At 38.4% G+C, this 16,064-nt stretch overlaps 1 non-coding gene across 1 annotated transcript; it reads left to right on the top strand.

Moving 5' to 3' along the window:
* Positions 1–609: 609 nt before the first annotated feature.
* Positions 610–681, top strand: TRNAQ-CUG (transfer RNA glutamine (anticodon CUG)). Its single transcript has one exon. It is a non-coding gene; the product is annotated as a tRNA-Gln (tRNA).
* Positions 682–16,064: the final 15,383 nt, after the last annotated feature.

Here is a 16,064-nt window from a genome sequence, read left to right as displayed (position 1 = left end):
AAAAATGTCTATTTTATCCTCTTCCCATTTTAAAATTAGATTGTTTATTTTTCTGTTATTGAGTTTTGTGTGTTCTTTATATATTTTGATTATTAACTCTTTATCTGATACTGGTTTGCAAATATTTTCTCCTATTCTGTAGGTTGCTGTTCTCATTTTGTTGATCATTTCCTTTGCTGTGCAGAAGCTTTTAAGTTTGAATAGTCCCACTTGTAATTTTTGCTTCTGTTGCTTGTTCTTCTGGTGTCATATTTTAAAAATCATTGCCAAGACCAATGTCACTTATATGATAGTCTAGAAATTGCATACCAATCTATAGAGAACTTGTAGAAATCTACCTGCCTGAAGGTGTATTGTGTGCCAGTCTCAGCCTATCAGTAACTGGTGTTGTGGTTGGACCAGCCCTTGTGGTTATGATTGCAAGATGCCCTTTAGCAATAACTATCAGGAAACTTTGAAAAAATAAAGTTTTATTACTTATAGGGCATGGAAATTACATAGCACATCTGAGGCCACACAGGGAAGTCATGGCTAGAGAGAGAGTGTGCACAGGGGTGTGGGGTTCTGCTTTTATTTGGGTTGAGGGTTGGGGTCTAGGATATTATGAACACCTGGCTGACTCAGTGGGAAGAGTGTGTGACTCTGGATCTCAAGTCGTGAGTTCGAGCCCCATGTTGGGTTGTAGAGATTACTGAAATAAATAAAACTAAAAAAAAAAAAAAGGTAAAGCACAGGAAGAGAAAAAAACTAGTGTCCCAAGTGGTCAGTTATTGAAATCAACCAAGATCTCTAAAACAAAGGAACCTCAGTGAAGGGGGTGGGGGTAGTGGCTCTTTTTCTAGCTCTGTGGCTGGCAGTGTGTTTATTAGAGATAGCCATTGCTGAAGTGGATGCCTCAGCAATCAAAGCTTAAGTCAGGCTCTTGCATTACAAAAAACAAACAAACAAAAAAACACAAAACAGTTGCCTGGGTTTAGGCTACAGGGAAACTCCTGGGGAGAATGGCAGAGAGGGAAGAATAGGAGTTTGGACACAGTGGAGAGGAATTCCATGAGAGCCACCTAGGGTGACACTCCACAGGGCTAAACTGTGCAGTGTTGGGGACATCTCCCACTGAGGAGGTGGAAAGCAGTGAGTTAGTGCCCGGCTACCCGAGTTGTATGGGTCATGGCTGGAGTAATTTGCTTCTTTTCATTAGAACCCAGAGTACTGGGGCAGGACTCCCATGCCAGGGGGAAGGGAAGAGACAGGGAAGGGAGCAGATAAGAATATCAAAAGGCCATAGAGAAAGCAGTTCCTGCTGACTGCTTTTAGACTTCAGTAGGAAGTCTGCGCACAAACCTCTGGGAGTGTCCCACTGGAAGATTGCCTCACCTGGTCCACAGGCACCCACAATGCCCCAGTGCTAAGCCCACATCTCCCCCACTCTGCAGCCAGATAGATCTTTGTGTGGCAGCGACAGTAGTTCAGGTACATGTGTATGCGGGTAAGGAGAAACCACGAGCTACAGTGCCACCTTCTGGAAACTAAAAGCAGGCTTCCAGCAGCCAGACTGGTGAGTTATAACAAGAGAAAACAATAAAAGCTTAAGAATTCTGCCACAAGGGGCGCCTGGGTGGCTCAGTCGTTAAGTGTCTGCCTTTGGCTCAGGTTATGATCCCAGAGTGCTGGGATCGAGGCCCGCATCGGGCTCCCTGCTCCACGGGAAGCCTGCTTCTCCCTCTCCCACTCCCCCTGCTGTGTTCCCTCTCTCGCTGTGTCTCTCTCTGTCAAATAAATAAAATCTTCAAAAAAAATTTATGAAAAAAAGAATTCTGCCACAAGATGGAACAAGAAAGGCAGAGCTGGTCTACCCATACACAACCTAGGAAAACCAGTTGAACCAACACCAAGGAACAGTACCACATGGGAAGACAACCAGTAGAGATTTAAGGAGGTTTCTGCTGCTTCGCATGTGAAGGCAGCAGTGAAAAATGCAGGAACGTGAAGAATCAAAGAAATATGCTATCACTGTAAGATATCCATAATTCTCCAACAGCTGAGCTCAAAACTAGACAATACTGCAATCTAGCTGATAAAGAATTCAAAATAGCTGTTTTGAAGAAACTTAATGAGCTACAAGAAAACTTAGACAGTTCAATGATATTGGGGGGAAAAGTGAACAAAATGAACTCTTTATCAAAGAGATTGATACTAAAAAAGACCCAAACAGAAATTCTGGAACTAAAGAATTCAGTGAATTCAATGAAGAATATAATAGAGAACATCTTTTTGAGAAGAGAGCAGATGGAAGATCTTATTAGATAGGAATTTTAGATAGGAAGATAGGAATTTTGAACACAGAAGAGAACAAAGGAAAAAGAATAAAGTGAAGAAAACTTGTATGTTCTATGGGACTGAATCAAAGGGGAAATATTGGAATAACGGGGATGCTAGAGAGAGAAGGGAAGAAGAAGGGGACAGAAAACCTAAAGAAATAATGGCAGAAAACTGCCCAAACTTGGGGAAAACTTGACCATCCATAGTCACAAAGCTATAATAGATCACCCTATTATCTCAGGGCCAAAAGACCTCCAAAACACAATATAATAAAACTATTCAAAAATCAAAGATATAAAGAGAATCCCAAAAGGCAACCAGTGAATGAAGAGTGTAATCTACAAAAGAAACCCAATTAGCTGTCAGCAGATTTCTCAGTAGAAATCCTAAGGAGACAGTGGAGTGACATGCCAAGTGATGAAAGATTTAAAACTGCCAGCCAAGAATATCTGGCAAAATTGTCCTTCAGATATGAGGTAGAAATAAAGACTTTTCCCAGACAAACAAAAGTTGAAGGAGTTCATCACCACTGGACCTGCCTTGTAAGAAATGCTGATAGGGGTTCTTCAAGTTGAAATGAAAAGATGCTGATCAGCGCCATGACAACATATGAGAGTACACAACACACTGCTAAAGGTAGAAAATGTTAGTCAGATATAGAAAACTCTAATTTTATAATAAGATGGTGTATGAACCACTTAACTATAGTATAAAGGTTAAAGGAAAAGAGTATTAAAAATAACTGTGTTGGCTAATTGAACATAATAAATTAAATTTAAAAATAACTATAGTTACTATAATTTTTAATGAATTGACAGCATAAAAGAGGTAAATTGTGACATCAAAAATATAAAAGGGGAGGAGACTTATAGGTGAATGAAGATTAAGTTGCTTTCAGCATAAAATGGACTGTTTTGTCTATGAGATGTTTTATGTAAGCCTCAAGATAACCACAAAATAAACATCCAAAGTAGGTTCATGAAGGATAAAAAAAAAGGAGGGAGAAGGGGGAGAACAGAGCATTCCACCATGGAAAATCATCAGTTTACAAGAGTAGTCAGAAACAGAGGAAAAAAGGAGCAATGGAAATATGAAAGAACCAGAAAGCAATCAATAGGATGCATTAGTAAGTTCTTACATATCAACAATTACTCCAAAGATAAATGGATTTAATTCACCAATCAAAAGGCACAAAGTGCCTAAATGGCTATTTTAAAAAAACAGACCCAACTATATGCTGCCTACAAGAGACCCATTTCAGGTTTAAGAACACACATGTGCTCAAAGTGAGGGGATTATTTCATGCAAGCAGAAATCAGGAAAGTGTGAGTGTAGGCTGTAAGCCAAAAATGGTAACAAGAGACACAGAAGGCCATTATATAATGATAACGATGTCAATACATCAAGAAGATATGACAATTGTAAATATATATACAACCAACATTGGAGCACCTGAATGTATTAAACAAATACTAATACATCAGAAAGAAGATTTAGACAAGATTACAACAATAGGACACTTCAGTACCCCATTTTCAGCAATGGATAGGTCATTGAGACAGAAAATCAATTTAAAAAATTGGAATTGAACCATGCTTTAGATCAAATGGACCTAATAGACATCATACAAAAAAATAAATTAAAATGGATCAAATAGTTAAATGTAAGTGCTGAAACCATAAAACACTCAAAAGAAAACACAGGAGTAAATCTTCATGACCTTGAGTTGGGCAATAGTTTCCTAGATATGGCCCCCAAAGCAGATAAAAACTGTTATATTTTACATTTTTAAGAATCTTTTATTTCTTTTAGAGGTGGGGAGGGGCAGAGGGAGAGAGAAAGAATCCCAAGCCGACTCCTTGCTGACTGTGGAGCCCAGCATAGGGCTTGATCCCACAACCCTGAGATCATGACCTGAGCTGAAAGGAAGAGTCGGACACTCAACTGACTGAGCCACCTAGGCACTCCCAAAAGTGTTATATTTCAAGACACTATCAGTAAGATGAAAAAGAAACCCAGAGAATGGAGGAAATATATATCATATATCTAACATATCAAATCATATATGTAACATGGACAGCATAAGCTCAAGAGATGGGGAATTTCAGACTGGAGCTGGAAATGGTACAAAAAGGAACCAAATGCAAGTATTATGTTTATATATGAAGATAGCAGCAATTTGGAGGTAAATTCTCATATAGGGAAGTGATGGGTTATTGAGCTACAGGGAATCCTTAAGGACAAAGATAAAAAGAAAACAAAAGTTATTATGATGAATGATGAAGAAAACCTATATTCATGAAAATGGAATATCTAGGAAGTTTAGAAAAACTGAATGATTGATGTAGTGAAAGAATCATCATCACTCTGTACCAGGTAATGTTTGAAGCCTTATATCAAGTTTTAGGAGTGACCTCCAAACTTTTTTGAATTTTGAGGGTGCAGTTTTCCTAACACAACTTAAAATTGGAAAATAAGATATTACATCGTAAGTGTATATAATAAAAAGATATGATTGTTGGTGTATTATAAACATTGACATGTAAAATTAAAATTTAATTTTTTAATTCAGTCTGAATACGTAACAATGACAATTATCCATTTAATGAATATATAAAAAAGCTTTTTTAAAGCAATTAGAAGCATTACATCATTTTTTCCTCTAAAGCTTTTATTCCACAAGTTTAAGTTTTTATTCCATTCTCCTCACAAAACATGGATATATATTGTAATTTATTACAAAATCTCGATGAACATAAAGCCCTAAATTTTTTTAAGATTTTGCGGTTTTTTTTGCATTTTCGCATATTATTTTTTTATTATGTTCAGTTAGCCAACATACAGTACATCATTAGTTTTTAATGTAGTGTTCAACGATTCATTAGTTGAGTATAACACCCAGTGCTCATCACGTTTTTAAAGATATTATTTATTTGTTTGAGAGAGAGAAAGAGAGTGCTAGCACAAGCCAGAGGGAGGGGCAGAGAGGGAGAACTAGGCTCCCTGCTCAGCATGATCCCAGGATCATGAGCTGAGCCGGTGGCAGATGCCTAACCGACTGAGTCACCCAGGTGCCCTAAAGCTCTACATTTTTAACAACATATTCAAGATTGAGTCATCATTGCAATATTTGGAACAAAATTGATTAAAGATGCATAAGTGTGTTATCAAACATGAAAAATAATTATTAACCAAAAATAACTTTTTGTTTTACTACAAATGCATATCTTTAGTAAACAGATGGTACTTCCTTTCTATTAGTTTATGAATACATAGATGAATATTTCTTTTTACTGGAGTGAGATGAAGATCAGCATCAACTTTTTTCCATGTTTTACTTTGAAAAATGTAAACACTGAAACTCACATCAATAGGTAGATGTGAAAGTTGGAAGATTAGGCATTAGATAGTAGATAGATAGATGATAGATAGATAGATAGATAGATAGATAGATAGATAGATAGATAGATAGAGATAGATAGATAGACAGATCACACAGTTTTTTTCAACTCCTTACAAATTATATGCCAAAAATTCCTTAGTAAGCTATTATTAAGCTTCAGAAAAGCTTAATTTCAAAGCTTTATCCACCATTAGCTTGATTCTTCCTGGTGTCATCGTTTTGGTAAACAAAAAATTTTCAGTTGCTTGGATTTCCAAAGGATTTATTACCCAAAGTCTATGATTACTCACCTTCTGAACACCAGCAGCAGTATTTCAATTATCCACTGATTTGACACCTGGAAGTTTGTCCATTCTGGGCAATCCATGACTGTCAAATAAAGGACGGGTGAGAAGTACATTTTCTTTTCAGAGTGGAAGAAGAGAAAATGAGAAAGTGGAGGTAGAAAAGAAGAGCCTGTTAAGAATGTTCTGAGCATGATAAGACATTCGGAAATCGAGGGTCTAAAAATGGATTCCCTTAAATTCTCAATGTGTACACCTTGGAAAACCTTTTTGAGGCTGGTATCCCAGTTTGAAGACTACTGGTTTATATTGTGTGACTTTCTAATATTTATTGAGATGATTGCATGAACCATATGTTCTCAAGTTTATATTGAGCATGTGCAATGTGCAAGACACTGGTCTAGCAGCTTGAGACATAGCCAAGAATAAGATCAAGGTGTTAGGACTATATGGACATTATGGTCATGATGATAGTCCATAAATAAGTAAATAACTCAATAATTCAGTAGGAGAACGAAGAAATATACAAAATAATTTCAAAGGACTTAAGTGATAGGAAGAAAATAATACAGAGTAGTGAGGAGTGGTCTCATTGCCAAGGATTGTTTCCAAGGAGATGATATTTGAAGCAAAGATGTGGAAAAAGAGTAGGCTGAGACAGACTGGTGGTCTAGGGAGGCCTTCATAGTGAAAGGATGCCTCTGTGAAGAGTCAACACATGACCTTTGTGATTTAGGTGTCAACTATGCAAAGAAATAGAGAAGAGAAATTTAGGCAGAGAGAAGGTGATCAGTTTGTTCCAGTTTGCTAAAGACTTTCTGATATTGGCACTCTAATTCTTGTATTCTGGGAAAACCTTCAGTCCCAAACAAAGATGGTTTGTCAACCTAACAGGGGGTCTATGATCTACTGGAATAGAGGTCCCTTGAAAGGTCAGTGATCTGATGGCCAATATCCAAACTGCAGTTACAGTCACTGGCAACTTGACTTAGATAAAATAAAAAGAATTAGAGGAAAAAGCCTTCTTGATTCTGAGACATTTATGCACTTGAGGCTGTGGCTTTCAGTAGCACCCCAGACTTAGCCGATACATTAACAATTAATCAACTTTATAGTTAATAACTGCATTTCTGTGATATCAGAGTTAACTCACTGACTCATCAGTCACCAAACAACACTCACATGTATCTAGACACACAAAGCATAGAAACCCTACATACAACAAGCATTTGTGGACAAGATGAAGATCTGGAGAGGCATGATGTGAGATCACTATAGTGGGAAGTTGGACTTTTCATTGGAAAGATAAGTAGAATTTGTGATGCACCTTTTAATTTCATATGATGCTCTCAAGGCAAGTCCCACTCTCATCTCTAGTTAAATTAGTATTTGTGCAGAATGAGGTGGTTTCTAACTACCATCTCTATCTAGTTAAATCAATATTTTTGGAGAATGAAGTGGTTTCTAACTATAACTGGATTAGTTTCTAGTTTCTAGTTGAAGTTTCTAGTTGATTAGTTTCTAGTTGAAGCCTTAAACAAAAATTGGCCTAATGATACAGATAGGGATTTAAACTCTTAACTTACAATAAAAGGGGTGGCGAGTGTGGGAAAGGGACTTGTCTGAAACTTTTTCTGTACCTTCATAGGTTCCTCTGTATATGATAGTAGTGGTTCAGGGATTATTAAAGTCAAAATCCTTGTCTCAACCATAAAGGCAGCTCCAAACTGTGGTCTTCATTTTGTTTTGTTTTTATTTTTGTTTTTTGGTCTGGAAAAATACACAGACACACAGATGTTCTCTTGAGACCAGTATATTTTAATACATCGGAGGAAGACAGATAAAGAATTTCAGCCCAATAAAGAGAACTCCTGTATCTTCTTATGCACTTCCCTTTACACATTTCCACTCTTGGTGCTTATCTTGGCAATAGCATTATGTCCATCTACATGCCATCCAATCCCCAGTAGAATTGTCCCTGGGGAAATAACATCAATAGAATTGGCTCCCTGGATACTACTCCCAGTGCTTATCTCTAGTGTCCCATACCCAGATGAAATGTTAATTAGTTGTACAATTAATGGTCTCAAGAGGATGTGCCAAAGCTTGGGAAGAAACTTCTCTTAGGTCTCAGTTACTAGGCTTTCTGTGGGTTTGGTTGAGTCAGGTATGAACTCATCATTCAAAAAAGAAGCAGGGGAATTTGAAAAAAATTCCCAAGTATTAATATCAGTAGTTATCTCTTCTTCAAAGGGTATGAGACGTGGTGGTATTTTAGTGTATCCGTGATCTTCTTTTATGGGAATGCAGCATGTTAGCTTGTTCATACAAAGAAGCTTGTACCTCTCAACATGAAAGCATCGTTTTCTGCAGTGTCCTATATTATTCTTCCAACATCTTTCAACTTTCCAGCCAGCTGCAGGGAATAAATGAGTAGGTCAAGTTTTTGACTCTAGCAACAATGTGGTAAGCATTAATTCAAAATTTTGACAACTATTGCTACTCCCATCTAGACTAATATGATAAATACTACAAGCCATTGGGGGACAAAAGAGAAAACTGAAACTATATATTAAATATTGTGTCATATGCCATCAAGGAAATGGGGGGGATGGGGAGAGAGAGAAAGAAGGAAGGAGGAGGAGGAAGAAAGAGAGACAGAGAGGGAGACCTATGTAGAGCTGATATTTAAGCCAAGGCAAGAAGGATGGAAGGAGCCAGCCAGGTACACAGGAGGCAGAGATTGTTTCAGGAAAAGACCAGCAAATGGTCAGTCTCACTGCTGAGAAGCTGCATTGTGTATCTGGAGAAGATATCTGGAGAAAGCTGATTGAGTCTGAAGTGTAATGTGCAAAGAGCAAAGGAGAAAGAGATGAAATGAGCTTGAAATGGCAATGCCATCCCCCACTCAGATTAGGCCATTATTAAGCATTTTTGTTTCAAAACATAGTCTGACCTAATTTATGATTTAGATCATTAGTTTGGATTTTATGTGGAAATTAGATTAGGGAAAAGAAATAATAGAATCAGGAAGGCATGTTAGAAACATTGGCTAGGTAAGACATAATGGTGGCTGGAACTGGGCTTCAAGAGCTGTGGAAAGAAGAGGACTGATTTAAGACATTGGTTGCTTGGATATAAGGTCAGAGGAGGATAGAGGAATCAAAGTGCATTATTATATTTCTGTTGAGATAGGGAAGATTAATGGTGCTCACTATTCACAGAATAGTAAACTGAGAAAAGAACAAGATTTGGAAGGAAGAGAAAGAGGTGGGCTCAAATATTTGCTTCAGGGCATATAACATGTAATATACCTAGGGTGTCAAGAAGGCAGTGGAACATACCCGTAGGATCTCAGCAGATAAGTTTGGACTCTAGATGCAAATTTTGGAATCATTGCTTATAGATATTTAAAACTGCGTAATGGATAAAGTACAGTAGTTGGAATAACATGGGATAAAAGGGGGCCAAGATTAAATTCGGGTGAGTGTCAATATTGAGAGCTCAAATAAGAGGAAAAGACTCGAAAGGAACAACCATATGAACAAAACAAGAGAATGGGGCACTAGAGAATTAGATTAGTTTCTCCCAAAGCAGACCTTGGGAAAAAATTTGAGTATAATAATTGAATTGAGAGGCATTCTCCTCCCTCCTAAATCAGTTTAGAAATGGGATAGTTAGGGAAGTAAGAAAGTAAAAAAGAGCTAGAAGGAGTTAAAATGGTGGAGTAGTGGGGGACCTATGCTTGCCTCATCCCTCAAACACAGCTAGATAAATATCAAATCATTCTGAACACCTAAGAACTCGATCTGAGGACTGAGAAAACAAACCTCACATCTAGAGGGAGAAAAACAGCCACACTGCGGAAGGGAGGAGCTGCAGGGAACTGATTTAGGGGAGAAAAGATTTGTGGGTACTAAAAGGGGAGGGAGCTCTGAGCATGGAGAGAGAGAGGGAAAGAAAAAGAGAAAGCAGTGCACAGGGTATCGCACAAGAAAACTACTCCAAAACAATTGACTGGGAAAAGGAGAGGGGCTGATTATCGTAAGTTTTTAAAAGCAGTGGAGCTCAAAATCAGAAGTTTTAGAAGTCCATGCCATCGAGGGGATCCTGCCTGCCAGGCTTTGCGGTGCTCCTGTGGGGATGGAGGGCAGAGGCCTGGGAGCAGACAGTGTGATTTTAGGATCCTCTGGATGGCACTGGAGAGACCGTTCCCCTTCTTGGAGTGCATTTGGGAGAGGTGGCACTGCCTCTCAGGGGACAAAAGAGATGGTGGGAACTATTGAGCAGCCCTGCTAATTAGCATGGCAACAGAAGCACCTGCTGAAGGTACCATAAACTCCGAGCCCCTGTACAGTAGTGCAACCACTTTTCTGGGACAAACTGGCATCAGCCACGGTGCAGAAGACCCACCCCCAGAGGATCAGCACCGGTCCACATGACACCAGATCCCTAAAATTTGGAGTTTTGAAACCCAGCCACTTGCAGACAGGGTGAAGGCAAGGTTCTGATAGAAGCCAGGAATGCATGAGGGGGAGATGATTCACACTTCTGTAAGGGCTTCCTGAACAGTGGCAGGCACAAACTCCCCTCTCCAGGGACTAGAGAGCAAGCCAATGCCATTTTTCACCCTGCCCATCAGCAAACAGACTGACTTCAGTGAGCAACAGTGGAGACTGGAGCCACCTACACCAAGCCCGGCCCCTCTGTGCCCTGCAGGTGCATCTTTACTAGAGCAAGTCAGCCTGAGAACCAATGAAGCAGGCCCCTCCCCCACAAGACCAGCACAAACCCCTTGCATGCACCAAGTCTACTGATCATAGAGTGCCGCAAATCTTCAGCTCTAGGGGAAATAGGATCTAGCCTCTTTTAACAAGTAGACCAAAACACACCTAGCTAAAACTTGCCACACAGTGGACAACGTCCAAACACTCCCCACTGCAGGTAGGGAGAAACTCCAAAGAGAACTGACCTGAGAGAAAGAGCAAGCAAAACACAATAGCAGAGTGCACACTCTGAAATGCTTTCAGCAGCATCAGGCCCTGGACAGTATTGGAACTCTTCTTAATATAGGCATTACTCTCAAGAGCAGGAAATATAACAGGCTTTCCTAGCACACAAAAGAACAGTGACTGAGAGAAAGTGACAAGATGGAGGAATTCACCCCAAAAGAAAGAACAGGAAGAGGTCATGGCCAGGGATCTAATCAAAACGATATAAGTAATATGCCTGAACCAGAATTTAAAACAATCATAAAGATAACAGCTGGGCTTGAGAAAAGTATAGAAGATACTAGAGAATCCTTTACTGCAGAGATAAAAGAACTGAAAACTAGTCAGGCTGAAACACAGGTCTCAACTGGTACAAAAAGATTGAGATTATACCATGAATATTTTCAGACCACGATGCTTTAAAACTTGAACTCAGTCACAAGAGAAAATTTGGAAGGAATACAAATACATGGATGTGTCCATAAAGCCCTAGCCAGACTCATCAAAAAGAGAAGAGAAAGGACCCAAGTAAATAAAATCATGGATGAAAGAGGAGAGATCACAACCAACAGTGAAGAAATACAAACATTTATAAGAGAATATTATGAGCAAATATATGCCAACAAATTAGGCAATTTGGAAGAAATGGATACATTCCTAGAAATGTATAAACTACCAAAACTGAAACAGAAAGAAATAGAAAATCTGAACAGACCCATAACCAGGAAAGAAATTGAATCACTAATCAAAAATCTACCAACAAACAAGAGTCCAGGGCTGAATGGCTTCCCAGTGGAATTCTACCAAACATTTAAAGAAGAATTAATACCTATTCTTATGAAACTGTTTAAAAAAATAGAGATGGAAGGAAAACTTCCAAACTCTTTCTATGAAGCCAGCATTACCTTGATCCCAAAACCAGACAAAGACTCCACTAAAAAGGAGAATTACAGACCAATATCCCTGATGAACATGGATGCAAAAATTCTCACCCAGATACTAATAGGATCCAACAGTACATTAAACGAGTTATTCACCATGACCAAGTGGGATTTATTCCTGGGCTGCAAGGTTGGTTCAACATCTGCAAATCAATCAATGTGATACACCACATTAATAAAAAGAAAGGACAAGAACCATATGATCCTCTCAATAGATGCAGAAAAAGCATTTGACAAAATACAGCATGCTTTCTTGATAAACTCTCTGCCATGTAGGGATAGAGGGAACATACCTCAATATCATAAAAGCCACATATGAAAAATCCACAGTGAATATCATCCTCAATGGGGAAAAACTGAGAGCTTTTCCTCTAAGATCAGGAACACAACAGGGATGACCACTGTCACCACTGTTGTTCAACATAGTACTGGAAGTCCTAGCCTCAGCACTCAGACAACAAAAAGAAATAAAAGGCATCCAAATTGGCAAAGAAGAAGTCGAACTCTCACTCTTTGCAGACGACATGCTACTCTATGTAGTAAACCTAAAAGACTCCAGCAAAAAATTACTAGAACTGATACAGGAATTCAGCGAAGTTGCAGAGCATAAAATCAATGCAAAGAAGTCAGTTGCATTTCTATACATTAACAATGAGGCATAAGAAAGAGAAACCAAGGAATCGATCCCATTTACGGTTGCACCCAAAACCATAAGATACCTAGGAATAAACCTAACCAAAGAGATAAAGGATCTGTACTCAGAAAACTATAGAACACTTATGAAAGAAATTGAGGAAGACACAAGAAATAGAAAAACATTCCATGCTCATGGGTTGGAAGAACAAATATTGTGAAAATGTTTATGCTACCCAAAGCAATCTACACATTCAATGCAATGCCTATCAAAATACCATCAGCATTTTTCATAGAGTTGGAACAAACAATCCTAAAATTTGTATGGAACCAGAAAAGACCCCGACTAGCCAAAGTAATGTTGAAAAAGAAAAGCAATGCTGGAGGCATCACAATTCCGTACTTCAATCTATATTACAAAGCTGAAATCATCAAGACAGTATGGTACTGGCACAAAGACAGATACATAGATCAATGGAACAGAAGAGAAAGCCCAGAAATGGACACTCAACTCTATGGTCAACTAATCTTTGACAAAGCAGGAAAGAATATTTAAAAGAAAGAAGACAGTCTCCTCAGCAAAACTTATTGGGAAAATTGGACAGCCACATTCAGAAGAATGAAACTGGACCACTTTTTTACACCATACACAAAAATAACTCAAAATGGATGGAAGACCTAAATGTGAGACAGGAATCCATCAAAATCCTAGAGGAGAACAAGGCAGCAGCCTCTTTGACCTCGGCTGCAGCAACTTCTTTCTAGACACATCTCCAAAGGCAAGAGAAATAAAAGCAAAAATTAACTATTGGGACTTCATTAAGATGAAAAGCTTTTGCACAGCAAAGGAAATAGTCAGCAAAACTAAAAGGCAACGTATGGAATGGGAGAAGTTATTTGCAAATGTCTTATGATATAAAGAGCTAGTATCCAAAATCTATTAAGAACTTATGAAACTCAACATCCTAAAAAACAAATAATCCAGTCAAGAAATGGGCAGAAGACATGAACAGACATTTCTCCAAAGAAGATACATGAAAAAAGGTTCAACATCACTCAGCATCAAAACCACAGTGAGAGGGATGCCTGGGTGGCTCAGTTGGTTAAGCGTCTTCCCTCGGTTCAAGTCATGATCTCAGGGTCCTGGGATCGAGCCTGGCATTGGGCTCCCTGCTCATCAGGGAGTCTGCTTCTCCATCTCCCTCTGCAGCAACCCCCCTGTTTGTGCTCTCTTGCTCTCTTTTTCTGTCAAATAAATAAATAAAATCTTAAAAAAACCACAATGAGGTTTACCACCTCACACAGTCAGAATGGCTAAAATTAACAACTCAGGAAACAACAGATGTTGGCAAGGATGCGGAGAAAGGGGAACTCTCTTACACTATTGGTGGGAATGCAAACTGGTGCAGTCACCTTAGAAAACAGTGTGGAGGTTCCTCAAAAATTTAGAAATAGAACTATTTTGTGACCCAACAATTGCACTACTAGGTATTTACCCACAGGATACAAAAATACTGATTTGAAGGGGCATATGCACCCCAATGTTTATAGCAACGTTATCAAAATAGCCAAATTATGGAAAGAACCCAAACATCCATCAACTGATGAATGGATAAAGAAGTTGAAGTATAGCTATACACAATGGAATATTACTCAGCCATAAAAAAGAATGACATCTTGTCATTTGCAATGACGTGGATGGAGCTAGAGTGTATTATGTTAAGTGAAATAAGTCAGTCAAAGACAAACACCATATGATTTCACTCATATGTGGAAATTAAGAAACAAAGCAAATGAACATAGAGGAATGGAGAAAAAAGAAGAGAGAGAGAGAGGGAAGCAAGCAATAAGAGATCCTTAACTATAGAGAATAAACAGGGTTGATGGAGGGGAGTTGGGGGGATGGGCTAAATGGGTGATGGTATTAAGGAGGGCGGTTGTGATGAGCCCTGGGTGTTATATGTAAGTGATGAATCACTAAATTCTACACCTAAAACCAATTTTACAATATATGTTAACTAACTGGAATTTAAATTAAAACTTGAAATTAAAAAAAAAGAGAAAGCCAAAAGTAGGTGAGTTATACAGTTAGTTAGCACTGGTTGACTAGAGCATAGTCCCATGGAAAACTCTGGCAGCCAGTGTATGAAACAAGCCTCAGAGTTATTGTTCTTGAGAATGAAAGGAGCTGGAGTATTTATCTGCCATCTAGCCAGCCAATAGTTGATAGATGATCCTAGAGTGAGTTCATAATTCCCTCTCATTTCTGGATTGCTCTGTATAGGGCTATTTCACATGCAATCAACCATGCTTTAAGGATAACTGCCAGTTGCAGGCTGGTGTGCATGAAAATGGTAAATGCCAAGAGGATCCAAGGAAAATCAATTCAGATATGAATAGATTATGCAAGAGAGGAAAATGTTTCTTAAAGCAATGAGTGGACTTCTGTAGGTAAATATTACTGAGAAGTTCAGGAAGATAAGTGCAGAAGTGTCCATTATGTTGAACATGATGATTGTCACTGGTAACCACGAGAGGAGCAGTTTCCCAGTGGTAGGGAAAAAAGAAACAAAAGTGAAGTTGGTGAAATGTGAATGAGAAAAGCTGAAGTAGCACCTGGAGACAAAACTCTTAAGTTTAGTGTGAGGAAGGGTGGAAAAATAGAGAGGTTCTTGGAGGATAATATGGAGCCAAGTGAGCATTTTTCAGGGATGTTTTGAAGAATGGGAAATAACAGCATGTTTGAAGACACTTAAGAAGAAACCAGTAGAAAGGGAGAGATTAATGTAGAATAGGGAAATGTGACAAGAAAGGTCATAGTCCTTTGTAGTCGGCAAGGATCAAAATCACATCTGGCAGATTGAGATGGAGAAGGCACACATACAGAGGCATACTGGTATGAATGTTGACCATGGTAAAAAGAAAAAAGTTCTTTTTTAATTTTTAAATTTTTGTTTATTCATTTTTTTAGATTCCACATATGAGTGAAGCTATATAGTACTTGTGTTTCTCAGTCTGACTTATTTCACTTAGCAAAATACCCTCTCAGTCTATCTATGTTGTTGTGAATGGCACAATCTCATCATTTTTAATGGCTGCATAATATTTCATTGTATATATATACCACCTCTTCCTCATCCATTCGTCTATTGATGGATACTTGGGTTGCTTCCATATCTTGGCTACTGTGAAAAATGTTGCAATAAACATAGGGGGGCATATATCTTTTCATATTAGTGTTTTCATTTTCTTTGGGTAAATACCCAGTAGTAGAATTAGTAACTTATATGGTATTTCTATTTTTAATTTTTTGAGCAACCTCCATACTATTTTCCCACAGTTTCTGCACCAATTTGCGTTCCTACCAACAGTGCACAAGGGTTCCTTTTTCTCCACATCCTCACCAGCACTTATTATTTCTTGTCTTTTTTATTTTAGCCATTCTGATGTGTAAGGTGATATCTTTTTTTAAGGTTATTTATTTATTTATTTG

Source organism: Callorhinus ursinus, unplaced genomic scaffold (genome assembly GCF_003265705.2).
Source record: "Callorhinus ursinus isolate GAN/ISIS: 27379988/994484 unplaced genomic scaffold, GSC_fseal_2.0 scaffold38, whole genome shotgun sequence".
NCBI classification, from domain to species: domain Eukaryota; kingdom Metazoa; phylum Chordata; class Mammalia; order Carnivora; family Otariidae; genus Callorhinus; species Callorhinus ursinus.
This window is presented reverse-complemented; position numbering and strand designations above follow the sequence as displayed.